The sequence below is a fragment of the Salvia miltiorrhiza genome, chromosome 7 (genome assembly GCF_028751815.1).
Source record: "Salvia miltiorrhiza cultivar Shanhuang (shh) chromosome 7, IMPLAD_Smil_shh, whole genome shotgun sequence".
NCBI classification, from domain to species: Eukaryota; Viridiplantae; Streptophyta; class Magnoliopsida; order Lamiales; family Lamiaceae; genus Salvia; species Salvia miltiorrhiza.
Window position 1 is genome coordinate 16,490,843 of NC_080393.1, and position 13,308 is coordinate 16,504,150.

General features: G+C 42.7%; 1 long non-coding RNA gene across 1 annotated transcript; it reads left to right on the forward strand.

Annotated features, from left to right (window-relative positions):
* Window positions 1-7,085: 7,085 nt before the first annotated feature.
* LOC130995596 (uncharacterized) lies at window positions 7,086-10,540 on the forward strand. The gene is made up of 4 exons (XR_009092213.1): window positions 7,086-7,461; window positions 7,543-7,606; window positions 9,739-9,798; window positions 10,304-10,540. It is a non-coding gene; the product is annotated as an uncharacterized LOC130995596 (long non-coding RNA).
* The last annotated feature ends 2,768 nt before the right edge of the window (window positions 10,541-13,308 follow it).

A 13,308-nucleotide genomic window follows, 5' to 3' on the forward strand; every position in this document is an offset into this window, starting at 1 on the left:
GAGTGGTATCAGAGCAGTTTATTTGCTCTGAACCCTAGAGTTAATAAATTTTTCTAGTATGATCACTAGTATAAAAGAGTCAGTCGGCAAAAGCTCAGCACTTCATCACATCGCTATGCTCAACAGAAAGGAATGCAACAGAAAGTTTTGAATGTTGAAGTTTATATTTCGCTTTGATGCAAATGTTGATTTTACTTATGCCTTTTTATGGGGATGTTACTCAATGAACTTAGATGCGCTAAGGATGCATGATCACTGTTATGAACACAACAATAGAAGGAATTTAGCAAGAACATTTTTGCTTTTCTCTGTAAATTGAGGCGATGAGTAAATTACAAAATTAGTGAACCAGACGAGAAACCAACAAACAAAATACAATGGGGAGTAAAGAAAAGTGTCACACATGAGATAGTGACACGGGCATAGATCTTCGTTCGGATTATTCACGCGAGGCGGATACCGAATCAACTATTGCCTTAATCAGAGTATAGTGGGAACACTTTTCATAGTAATAAGAATACCCTACATAGTTTGGAAACTGCAACATAGCGGAGTTATCTCTTTTCAAAACCCTAATTAGTACTAGTTGCAGCATATTTAAGACTTCACGAGTTATATATTCGAGTCTAGTGTTAGGCTCTTATGATTATAATACCGTGGTTAGAATTTCTAGACTCAAGCAGAATTATTACCTTACTGTTGTAGATGTGTTTGAACCTTACTGTTTTGCCACCTATTTTGATATTCGTGAGTTTGATTATGCGACCTTCATGTATAGATGGCGAGGATGCGCTTTACCAAACGACGGCCGTTGCGTCGAGATGCTAGTCCGGATGCAATCAGGAACTCATATTTTACTTATCGCCGATGCCACGGTGATGACTTAGGCCAATTCTTGGCCGGCTTCCATCGACACTGGATCGCTGCAAGAGACCATGGGATATCGGACTATGACGGAATGGAGCGGCTAATAGATTTGCTGCCATCAGAATGGCAGGGATGGGCGAGGATGATTTCCGCTCACTACATCACTCGTTCTGGCAGGTCCTATGACTTGCATTATGATTTCTCTGGATTTACTGCTGAGATCCAGGCACAATTCACTCGTTGGGGAAATGCTCCTCGAGGGCCGTATATACGTCCGGGAGACCTTGCTCGAGTCGGAGTACCTTCGCCCGACGAACTACTGGACCCACTTCCGGAGCCGACTCCACCAGCAGCCCCTATCTTAGGGCAACCCAGGAGGCACGACGCTGAGGCAGGCCCCTCTAGGCCTCAAGCCTACAGAGATTTTCCACCTGGCACGGGTTCAGTGCCATTAGTCTGTGAGCCACCATTGTCATCGAGGCAGTTGAGCAAGGCAGAGATAGCAGCCGCTATGGCCGACGTGGACAGAGTCTTAGCCGATACCATGGATTTCCTCAAAAAGGGCAAAGCCCCGGCCATGGACGACCGCCCAACTCTTCGAGTCACCTTGAAGATGATTCGCTCAGCCATCATTGGCCAAGCAGCAGGTGAAGGAAGGGGTGAGTCGCACCCATCTGGCGGAGAAACAGATGAGGATCCAGAGGAAGATCCGGAAGAGGATCCAGAGGAAGATCCGGAAGAGGATCCAGAGGAAGACAGCCATGCCCCGACCCAGGGATCTTGTACCCGATCTTCTTAGACCGGTTTATATATATGTCTAGTATGATGTTATTTAAATATTCCAGAAACATAGATAATTTTAATGCTTTTGTATGCCATGTGTCGGCATAGACTTTTGACTAGTATTAGTACGGAGACGCGAAACCTTGGGACGTTCCGTGACTGAGTAGTTTTTGTAATGGCTCACTAGGTAGCCAGTTCATCATGTGTGGTACTTGGATAGATCTTTGAATCTAGATTTTATGATGATGTAAAGTCCTCATTGAGGCAAATTTTTTTTATGGTATATATATGGTGATCTTATTGGTTTTTCGCAGCAAGTCGTTCCGCTATGTTTTATTTATATGTTCGTTTAAGTTTTAACAAGAGCAGAACTCGATGAGTTGAAGAGTAACTATAGAAATGAAAGTATGGCCTTATTGTTTTTTTTAATGCGCTGACAACTTGTGTTAACCTAATAGAATGCCGCCAAAACGAGGACGACCAAGAGGAGGGGGCAGGATTCCCCGAAATGAAAGAAGAGACCCAGAAACAGTGCCAGAACCAGAACCCGAAATAGTTCAACCACCTGTTCAGCCAGAACGACGGATTGAAGAATTATTTTTGCGACAGAACCCACCTACTTTCAACGGGACAGGAGACCCGGCAGAAGCTGAAACTTGGGTTCGCGCTATTGAACGCATTTTCAACTTCCTGCGTTGCACCGACCAGGAACGTCTGACTTGTATGTCCTTTCAGTTGACTGGGTCAGCTGATTTCTGGTGGGAAGCACGGATGAAAACGATGACAGCAGAGCAATTAGAAAACCTGACCTGGGAACAATTCAAAGCTGGTATATATGACAAGTATATACCCAAGAGCTACCGCAAGAAGAAGGAAGCTGAATTTTACAATCTAAAGCAAGGGAAGATGTCGGTAACTCAATATGACAGGATGTTCTGCGATATGTCTAGATATGCGCCGGAACAAGTTGACACAGATGATAAGATGGCTGAAAAGTTTTGTGCCGGACTGAGGCACGAGATTAGGATGGCTTTGGCAAGCCATGGAGGATTGTCTTACACTGAGTCGCTCAGTCGAGCGTTAGACATTGAGGCAGCCATGCCAGGAGAAAGACTTGCAATTGTACCTGCGCCAGCACCTCCACATGATCAAAATCATAATCAGAATTTTAGAGGAAAGAGGAGATGGGACAACAGTAACCCGAACCAAGGTGAGAAGAGGCCATGGCAGGGACGGGTTTTCCAGTCACAGGGCTATGGAGGCCAGAGTGCACCGAAACAGATGGGAAATGACCAACAGAGGGCCCCACATTGCCCCAAATGTAACAAAAATCATGTGGGAATCTGTAAGGCCGGCAGTGATAGTTGCTATATCTGTAACCAGAAAGGGCACTATGCAAACCGGTGCCCGAATAAGCAACATGGAACGAGTTCAAGGCCAAACCCACCTATCCAGGCTCCGCATCTGCGAGCAATCCAAGCTTTGCCGCAACCATACCCAAGGCAGCAACCACAGTATCAGCAGCCACAGCAACACCAACAGCTACAGTACCAACCACAACCTCAACAACCGTATCAGCAACAGGCCCGCCAACAACAGCAGCGACAACAGAAACAACATGAAAAACCTCGTCATGCTAGAGCCTATGCTATGAGGCAGAAGCAGCCCGAGAACAACCAGGGAAACCTGGCAGGTATGGGCATGCTACTCAATACTCCTGTTGTACTTCTATTTGATACGGGCGCATCGCATACTTTCATTTCAAGTACATGTGTTGATACATTAAAACTTAAAATGGAAAGAGCTGACCAGGAGTTGAGTATATCATCACCTATAGGAGGGATGACGACAGTAGATCATGTGTGCTTGAACCTAGAACTGAACATAGGGTCACACAAGATTGTAGTAAACAACTCTTATGTTATACCGATGGGAGATGTGGACATAATCCTAGGAATGGACTGGCTAGCCGAGAACTATGCCACCATCCTTTGTAACGAAAGACAGATATTGTTTCGACCCCCAGGAAGGGAGCCGTCACATTTCCACGGAATTAGTATGGGAAGAAGAAAGATGATCATCTCCGCCCTACAAGCAACGAAAATGATGAAGAAGGGATACCCAGCTTACCTCGTATACTTGCACGGAGAACTGGGTACTGAAAAGAGTATAGAAGATGTAGCAATTGTACGGGACTTTTCAGATGTATTTCCAGAGATTCTGCCAGGGCCACCACCGGACAGACCAATTGAGTTTACCATTGATTTGGAGCCCGGGGCAGCTCCCATTTCGAAGGCACCATACCGGATGGCTCCTAAAGAGTTGGAAGAACTCAAAATACAACTGCAAGAACTTTTGGAACTTGGATTCATTAGGCCAAGTGTATCACCTTGGGGTGCACCTGTACTTTTTGTGAAGAAAAAGGATGGCACATTGAGAATGTGCATAGACTATAGGGAACTGAACAAAGTGACACTGAAGAACAAATATCCTTTACCAAGGATAGATGACCTCTTCGACCAGCTCAAGGGAGCAAGTGTGTTCTCGAAGATTGATTTGCGGTCTGGTTATCACCAGCTGAAGATTCGACCAGAAGACGTACCTAAGACGGCATTTCGAACTAGGTATGGCCACTACGAATTTGTAGTTGTGCCATTCGGGCTAACTAATGCGCCAGCCGTGTTCATGGACCTCATGAATCGAGTGTTCCATCCGTATTTAGACAAATTTGTCTTGGTATTCATAGATGACATCCTGATCTACTCGAAGAACGATAAAGACCATGAGGAACATCTGAGAATTGTTCTAGAAACGTTGAGGACAGAGCGCCTTTATGCCAAATTCAGCAAGTGTGAGTTTTGGCTCAGCGAAGTCACGTTTTTAGGACATATTGTATCATCAGAAGGGATTAAAGTGGACCCTGAAAAAGTGCAATCAGTGCGCGAATGGAAATCGCCTACTAACCCTAATGAAATAAGAAGTTTCTTAGGATTGGCAGGTTACTATAGGAGGTTTATGGAAGGATTTTCCAAAATTGCAAGGCCAATGACGCAACTACTCAGGAAGGGAATAAAATTTTCTTGGACAGAGGAGTGCGAGAAGAGCTTCCAAGAACTTAAGGAGAAGTTAACTACGGCACCAGTGTTAGCCGTCCCAACAGCTGATAAGGAATACATGATCTACACAGACGCGTCCAAAAATGGACTTGGTTGCGTGCTGATGCAAGAAGGAAGAGTGATAGCATATGCGTCACGACAGCTTAGGCCACATGAACTGAATTACCCGACTCATGATCTGGAGTTAGCTGCAGTGGTGCATGCGCTGAAGATTTGGAGGCACCACCTATATGGAGTTAGGTGTGAAATATTCACAGATCATAAAAGCCTGAAATACTTTTTCGAGCAAAAGGACCTCAACATGAGACAGAGGAGATGGCTCGAACTAGTGAAAGACTATGACTGCGGTATTAACTACCACCCAGGCAAGGCCAACGTAGTGGCTGATGCATTGAGTCGTAAGACCCAATCTAAATTGGGAGCTCTCATCACTCGAGAGACGGTGCTCATAAGGGAATTTAGCAAAATGAGCATAGAAGTGGTTAAACCACCAGGGACGATAGCAAGCGTTGTGGCAACAGTACCTAACTTGAGGAAGATGATCGTAGAAGCACAAAGAAAAGACGGGAAGATGGAAAAACTACGGGAAGCAGTAAGGAAAGGAGGCGTCAAGAATTATCAAGAAGCATCAGATAATGTTATCCTTTTTGAAGGAAGAATATGCATCCCCCACGATGATGAGCTTAAGGATAAAATCATGAGTGAGGCTCACGATACCCCTTATACTGCCCACCCAGGCAGTACTAAGATGTATCAGGACCTAAAGAAACACTTTTGGTGGGAAGGAATGAAGAGAGACATAGCGTCATTTGTGGAGAAATGCCTAGCATGCCAACAGGTGAAGGCCTTACATCAAAGGCCATATGGAAAACTACAACCGTTGGAAATTCCAGAATGGAAGTGGGAGCACATCGCAATGGATTTTGTGACCAGTTTGCCCAAAACGAAGAGAGGAAACACTGCCATTTGGGTAATAGTGGATCGACTCACAAAATGTGCTCATTTTATACCAATACCGATCACACATGGGTCAGACAAGCTAGCTCAGTTGTATGTTCGAGAGATTGTACGCTTACACGGTGTACCCGTGTCGATCACTTCAGACCGAGACTCAAAATTTACTTCTAGATTTTGGATAAGCTTACAGAAGGAGTTAGGCACGAGGTTAAATTTCAGCACCGCCTTCCACCCGCAGACAGATGGGCAGTCTGAAAGAACAATTCAGACCCTCGAAGATATGTTGAGAACAGTGGTCCTAGACAGGGGTGGAAGTTGGGAAGCAGTGCTGCCGTTGATTGAATTTGCCTATAATAACAGTTATCAGGCGACTATTGATATGGCACCATATGAGGCATTATATGGAAGAAAATGTAGATCACCGCTTTATTGGGATGAAGTGGGTGAGAGAAAAGTTTTAGGACCAGACATGGTAAACGAGATGGTTGAGATAGTCCGCCAGATCAGAGGGCGAATAAAAGAGGCACAAGATAGACAGAAATCTTACGCTGATGCACGTCGAACTGAGTTATGTTTTGAAATAGGAGACAAGGTCTTCCTAAAGGTATCTCCTACCAAGGGGATAACTAGGTTTGGTGTCAAGGGAAAACTTAGGCCCCGATTCGTAGGACCTTATGAGATTTTGGAGAGAATAGGCCCAGTAGCCTATAGGTTGGCGTTACCGCCAAGCTTTGGAAACGTTCACAATGTTTTCCACGTATCACAACTCAGAAAATACGTTTTCGATCCAAAGCACATAATCCACCAAGAAGAGATGATCCTTTGCCCAGACTTAAGTTATGAAGAGAGACCAGAAGCCATTCTAGATCGAAAAGTACAACAACTCAGGAATAAGGCAATCACATCAGTGAAAGTCTTATGGAGACACCACGGACAAGAGGAAGCCACGTGGGAGCTTGAAGACAAAATGAAGGATAAATACCCCGAACTGTTTTAGAAGAAATATGCAAATTTCGGGACGAAATTTTTGTTAAGAGGGGTAGTATGTAATGACCCACTCTTTTATATATTTTGAATCCAGTTATGAGTGTTTATTTTTATTCATCAGTGAATGAAAACGGTTATTATCCTGATATGAATTCAGCTTATGATCCTGAATTTATATTGTTAAAACAATCAATGATATTATTTCAGAGTTATAACTGACTTAGCAAAGTCACGTTATTTATTTAAGTGAGATGGAATTAGAATTTATTTTTACTCAAGTCGTGGATTATTTCCGACTCGTGAGTTAATTAAATCTGCGGATTTAATTTAAATATCAAGACAACGAACAAATTAAATCTACGGATTTAATTTAGATTCATTTTATAACTTATCGATTTTAGCGAGATATCACATGTCGAAATCGAGATTTATTTAAATAAACAGTACAAGCAAATATGAGCACGTGATTCACTTTACAGTTACAGAATCACCGAGTCAGAGAAAATACATCAATAATTCTCCTCTACAATTTTTTTTCCTTTCTTTTTCTTCTCTTTTTCTTTCCATTAAACTTTGTTCCCACACCACTATCATTATGTTTTTCTTTCTTTTTCCCCCACCACTACACTCAATTCTTCACCAATGAATTATTAGTATCAACCCCAGCCAACAAACAGCTCTCAATCTCACTTCATTTCACCGAAAAAAAATATTGAAGAGCAGCCCCAATTCATTCTGCTAAGATCTCAAGGTAAGGCTGAGCTTCAATGATTTCATTCCATTTGATTAGCACCTGCATTAAAACAAGAATCATTCATTTCCTCTTTGCCAGGAACCTTAAGTTCAGTTACTCCAGTTCAACAAACAACAATATTTAACCAACAACACATTTCAAGGTATTGCTTAGCCCATATATTGTTTTCCATCACACATTACTGCATTCAAGCATGATAGGCGACATAACCAAAGCATGATCAGCTTATGCATATGAAATCAGACTCCACAGACAAAAAGAAAGAGAATACCTTAGCTCATGAATCGAATATAGGCTTGCTACAGTATGCTTACACATAGAATGCTAAGTACTAGATTCTTACTCGAGGAAATTTATGTTCGTATCGAAACTCAATCACGCAACGAAAAGAAAGAAACGGAGATTTGGAACTTAGCTTTAGGAAGTGAGGATGGCTGCCTGTTCGGTCGAGCCAAGACGATGGCGACGACGGCGACAGCTCTTACTGCCTCGGCGAGAATCGTGTTACAGCAACTGCAGCATCGCGAATGGAGCAACGACGCTGAACCGCCGATTGAAATGGACGGGGGAGATGGCGGCAGAACCACAGACGGCAGCGGCGGCGGCACCCGCTTCGGCTGAGGCCGGATCGAGAGGGAGAGATAGGAAGAAGGCTGGCCAACAGCAGCGGCAGGCGGCGGCGCTCCTCCAGCAAGCCGCGACTCCGGTGAAACAGCAGCAGCTCCAGACAACGGCGATAGCTCAAGGCGGTGGCGGATCGAAGCAGCGACACGGCGAATCTCCCGACCTTCCAGTTGCAGCGACGACGGGCTGCTTTGCCGGAGTTGAGTCGGAGGGCCGAAAGAGAGGACAGCGCCGGGGCTTTGACGCGTCGACAGTCGACGCCGCTCGGAGCAGGCGGCAGCGGTGTAACCGGAGAAGGAAGACAGATCGGATTTGAGGGAGAAAACCGATCTGAAATTTCAGGGGATATTTAGAGCTTTCGATCCCCTTCACGTTAGAGACGGGGAGAAAGAGAGGCAGGTGCAACCGGCGCCGACTGAGTCGCCGGTTCCGCGGCGGCGGCGGTGGACCTTGGAGACGGAAAAGAGTTTCAAACGGCGACCTTGGCAGTTTGGCGGCTGCTTCGATCGAAGTCTCGGTTGGCGGCAGCTTAGCTGCTGCAGTCGCCGGAGCAATTCGCAGCGAAGCTCGCGAAGAGAAAGGACGGGCGAGAGAGAGGGAGAAGTCTTGTGCGGCGAGGGAGAGTATCGGCTCCAACCGAGAGAGAGAGAGATGAGTGTATTATTGCTGAGAGAGAGAACCGAGTCAATTTGGAGTTGGGCTCTTCAATTTGTTTTGGGCTTTAATTTAATTAAGTTGGGCCTAATTCAATTATTTCCTTGGGCTTTAGTTTAATGGGCTTGTTATTTAATTGATTTGGGCCGAAAATTTGGGCCTTTATTTTCTTTGGGCTTCATAATTATCTATTTTTGGGCCTTGTTGTATTTATTGTAATTGGGCCGATTTTAATTATGAATTGGGCCTCTGATTTTATTTATATGGGCCGATTATAATTACTGATTGGGCCTCTTAATTTATTTATATGGGCCTTTAATTATTCACATATTTGGGCTGCTGTATCATTTCAGTTGGGCCTTATTTATTTTACTCAGATGGGCCTTTATTATTTCTCTTTGGGCCGAATTTATTTAAATTGAAGCCCATTTATTTTATTTTATTGGGCTGTTATATTATCTTCGTTGGACCTCGTTTGATTTATTTAATTGAGCCCAGCTAATCAAATTATTTATTTATTGAGACAAGATTTATTTAATTACTTGAGCCGATGAATTATTTCAATTGGGCCTCTCATGTTAATTATTCAAGCCAATTCTATTTAATTAATTATTAGGCTGCCTTATGTTGAGCCTTTTAATTATTTAATTTTATAACATTACTTGTTCCTATTTTTTTTTAGCCCGATTAATTATGAGGTTATAAAGCGAATAAGTCGAAGTTTTTATTTATATCTTTTCTATCGATTACCTCGAGTAAGATTATTTAATCAGTGGAGTATAACATCCTGAAGAGAATAGATTAATTTTAGTTAATTATCCGGTTCCATGAGACGAGACTTAGTTTTATCCGATAGCCTGGATTTATAATAGAACCTTCCAGATTATTATCTCAGAATAATAATTCATGCATATAGATCATGCATAGTTAATTCTGTATTCTCATTATTTGAGGATTTTACTTGAGCAGTATCTTATTTATATTCTCGTAATAAAGGTCAAGCACGAGATTAATAATCAGTCAAGGAACTACTGTACCACAGAAAGTTTATATCAGGTGGGCATTACTTTCATATATATCAAATGAGTTTAAATGTTACGTTCAAGCAAGTTATCTCATGATTAAATTAATTGAAGTTATTTCAAATATTGTCTTGCCATAAAATATTTAAATTTCAGTATGATATCTATCTGATGTGACTTTTATTATGCAATCGAATTCGGGTCCTGAGCAGTTGATAGCTATCCTGCCAGGACTAGTGTACACCAGTGACCGTGAGTCATCTAGCGGGTTGGCCGGTCAAGTGACCGTGAGAGGTGGCCACCTCTCCGGCACAAAGTTCCAGATATGATAGATTACAAGAGAACTTAGACTGCAGTCGAACTTTAAGAATCACAAATGAATTTAGTAAGCTTGGGCCTTTTAGCGAAAAACTCCCTTGCTGTACTGTTTAATTATGGCATGACAATTTACAGTTTTGAAGCATGTATTTTATACTTAGGCATACGTGCCCACTGAGTACTTTTGTACTCAAGCCCTGCATATATTTCTAAATGTGCAGGTTGAGCAGCTGCCGATGGTGATGAAGTGACGAGCGGGATTCTTTTGTCTTATTATGTATTAATGAACTCTAGGGTTACATGTCTTCATACATGTAATCAGAATCATATTCCGCTGCGCACTCAGAAGTTTTATGTTTATTTGGCTAAGTCAGAGATATCTGAACTTACTAGTTATTTGAGTCTATACGACTAAACTTCTGTTATATTATAAATATTCCTTTTGTTAAATTATGAAATGTGATTCTTCTTTGTTTAATTATTCCCTTTCTACCCCGTTTCTAATCTCCCTCCATTAGTCACGGTTTCCCCGGCTTAATTATCCTTAATTAGGACCGGTCGTGACACTCTAGTAATGAATGGAATGAAGTTCAGAATTAGACATGCATCACTGGGCCAAAGAGAAAGTCCAAAACAGGCCTTGACTTAATTATTTAGTGACTAATAAGAAAGAACATGGTCAAGGCTTCAAACACGGCTCACTAGGGGTTAATGTTCGGTAGGAATTCAAAAGCAGGCCAAAAGGCTACCCTAGTGCCTTCTATCATGCATCACCAATCACTCACAACATATCACAACTTCATGAATAACAAACCACTCAAAAAGAAAATTAGTAGAGAGTGCTCTACTCTAGTAAGCTCAATTCTCACTTATATGTGGCTTTTTACTCATTGTTACTCTTATTTGTCATTCCAAATTTCATCCAACAAAAACACAAAATTCTCAATCTCAAAATCCCAAATCTCAAGTATCAAACCTCAAGTTCATCACACAACTCAACCGGGCAGCATGCGTATCACTAATACTTCAACAATCACAAGGCTCACAACACACAAAACGGCATAAACACGGACTCAACAGAAGACAAGCTCAAAGACGCCCCCTCACACTTAGATTTTGCTTGCCCTCAAGCAAACAAAACAAAGCATAAGCAAGGAGCAGACAAACGCACAACTAAACAAAAAACACAAAGACAACACAAAAAAATGCGAAACAAAACAAGAAAAGGAAGGAAGTCACCGTGTGCGCTGCCGCCTCATCTCCTGTCGAATGGTGGCGCTCAAGTTCGCAATGCTCTCTTGTAGGGCTGCCAAGTTCCCATCGATCTTTTTTTTTTTTTTTTTAAACTGAAATTAAAATTAAATCTAAAGAAAGGGAATTAAAACTGAACGAAGCAGAAATAAAGAAAAAGAAAAACAAAACGGGAGAAACAAAGGGAAAGAAAATCGGGTTGCCTCCCGATAAGCGCCATTATTTAACGTCGTCGGCTCGACTGTTGATGCAATCAGAATCTCGTCTGAGGTGACAATGGAATTTCTTCCACTGTTGTCATATGAGATGCATCGCAATATGGCTCCAACTTGTGATAGTTGACTACAAACGTCTTTGCCGTAGCCAAACTCTTAATCTCCACTGGTCCGTCTGGCCAAACAGACTGTATCTCAAAAGGACCTATCCATAGACTTCCAAGCATGAATTGAACCTTTTCACCGACTTCAAATGTTCTCCAGAATCGATGCTTGTGATAAGCTATCGCTATTAGATCTGCATACCCCATGTTGGTATTATAGGCTTCCAAACGGAGTTCCTCCTCACACTTATCTTTTAAGTCGGGTGGTTCCACATTAAAATGCAGAGTTCTATAACGTGGCTTCCGTCTGGGCAAACGAACCGTATGTCCAGAACCTGTGAATTTCGGGTCATCATGAAGAATTTTGTCCTGTTTGGGCAAACAGAACGTATTTCCAGAATCTGCCAATTTCGAGTGAGCATGAAGAGACTTGGTAGATTCTTTGACTTCTTCATTGTTCATCCCACGAGCATCAAGACCAGTTGCTCTTTTGATCAAGGTCGGTTCCAACTTGTCCTGCACAGATTTAGTCTCAAGATGTTCTTGGACAGAAGGGTCAGTAATGTTAGTGGCACAAACAGTTTTAACAACAAGAGGATTTTTCATGGTATCATCAATATTGAAAGTGAACTTCTCTCCATGATAATCCAAACAAATAGTACCACTATAAACATCAATGAGTGCCCTAGTGGTCCTTAAGAAAGGACGGCCTAACAGAACACCAGCTGACTCTTTCGATTGCATACCACTCATCTTCACCACATAAAAGTCAGCAGGATAAACAAAATCATGCACCTTTACAAGAACATTCTCTAGAAGACCCTCAGGATGAACACGTGACCCATCAGCCAACTGAATCACCACCTTAGTAGCCACCAACTTCACACCAATTAGGTTATTATAAACAGCTAAGGGCATGACATTAATAGAAGCTCCTAGATCACACATAGCATGCTCAATCTTAGTATCACCGATGAAACATGGCAGAGAAAACATACCTGGATCTTTGCATTTGGGCGGCAACTCTTTTCGTATCACTGCTGACACGTTCTCGCCCATCACAATCTTTCCAGATTTCTTAGACTTTCCATCGATGAAATCCTTCAAAAACTTGCTCAGATGAGGGAGTTTGAGTGCTTGGAGGAAAGGAAGATTAATCTCCAACTTTCCAAATATCTTCATGAAGTCATTGATCTCTTCCTCAGGCTTCTTCCTTGCTAACCTTCTTGGGAATGGTACTGGTGGCACAAACTTAGGATCGCGGAGGCTCAGTATTGGTTCCTCCTTGGTCGAATCATCTTCAACACTTTCTCGTTCTGCCTCCCTTCCTTTCTGCACAGCTTCGGACTCACTGTCCTGTTTGGGCAAACGAGACGTATTTCCAGATTGACCTCCAGTGAGCACTAGTTCTTCAGAATCGTTCTGTTTGGGCAAACAGTTGCTCTCGCCAGATTCGCCTTCTCGAGCTTTTTCCACTTTCTTGATTGGTGGTTCATCCAATTCTTTGCCACTTCTCAAGGTGATCAAGTTCACACTTTCCTGAGGATTCACTTGGACTTGCGATGGCAATTTGCCTTGATGGCCCTTGAGTTGATTCACGGAAGTTGCGAGTTGAGACACTTGACGAGCCAACCCCTCAATCTGCACCTTCTGCTC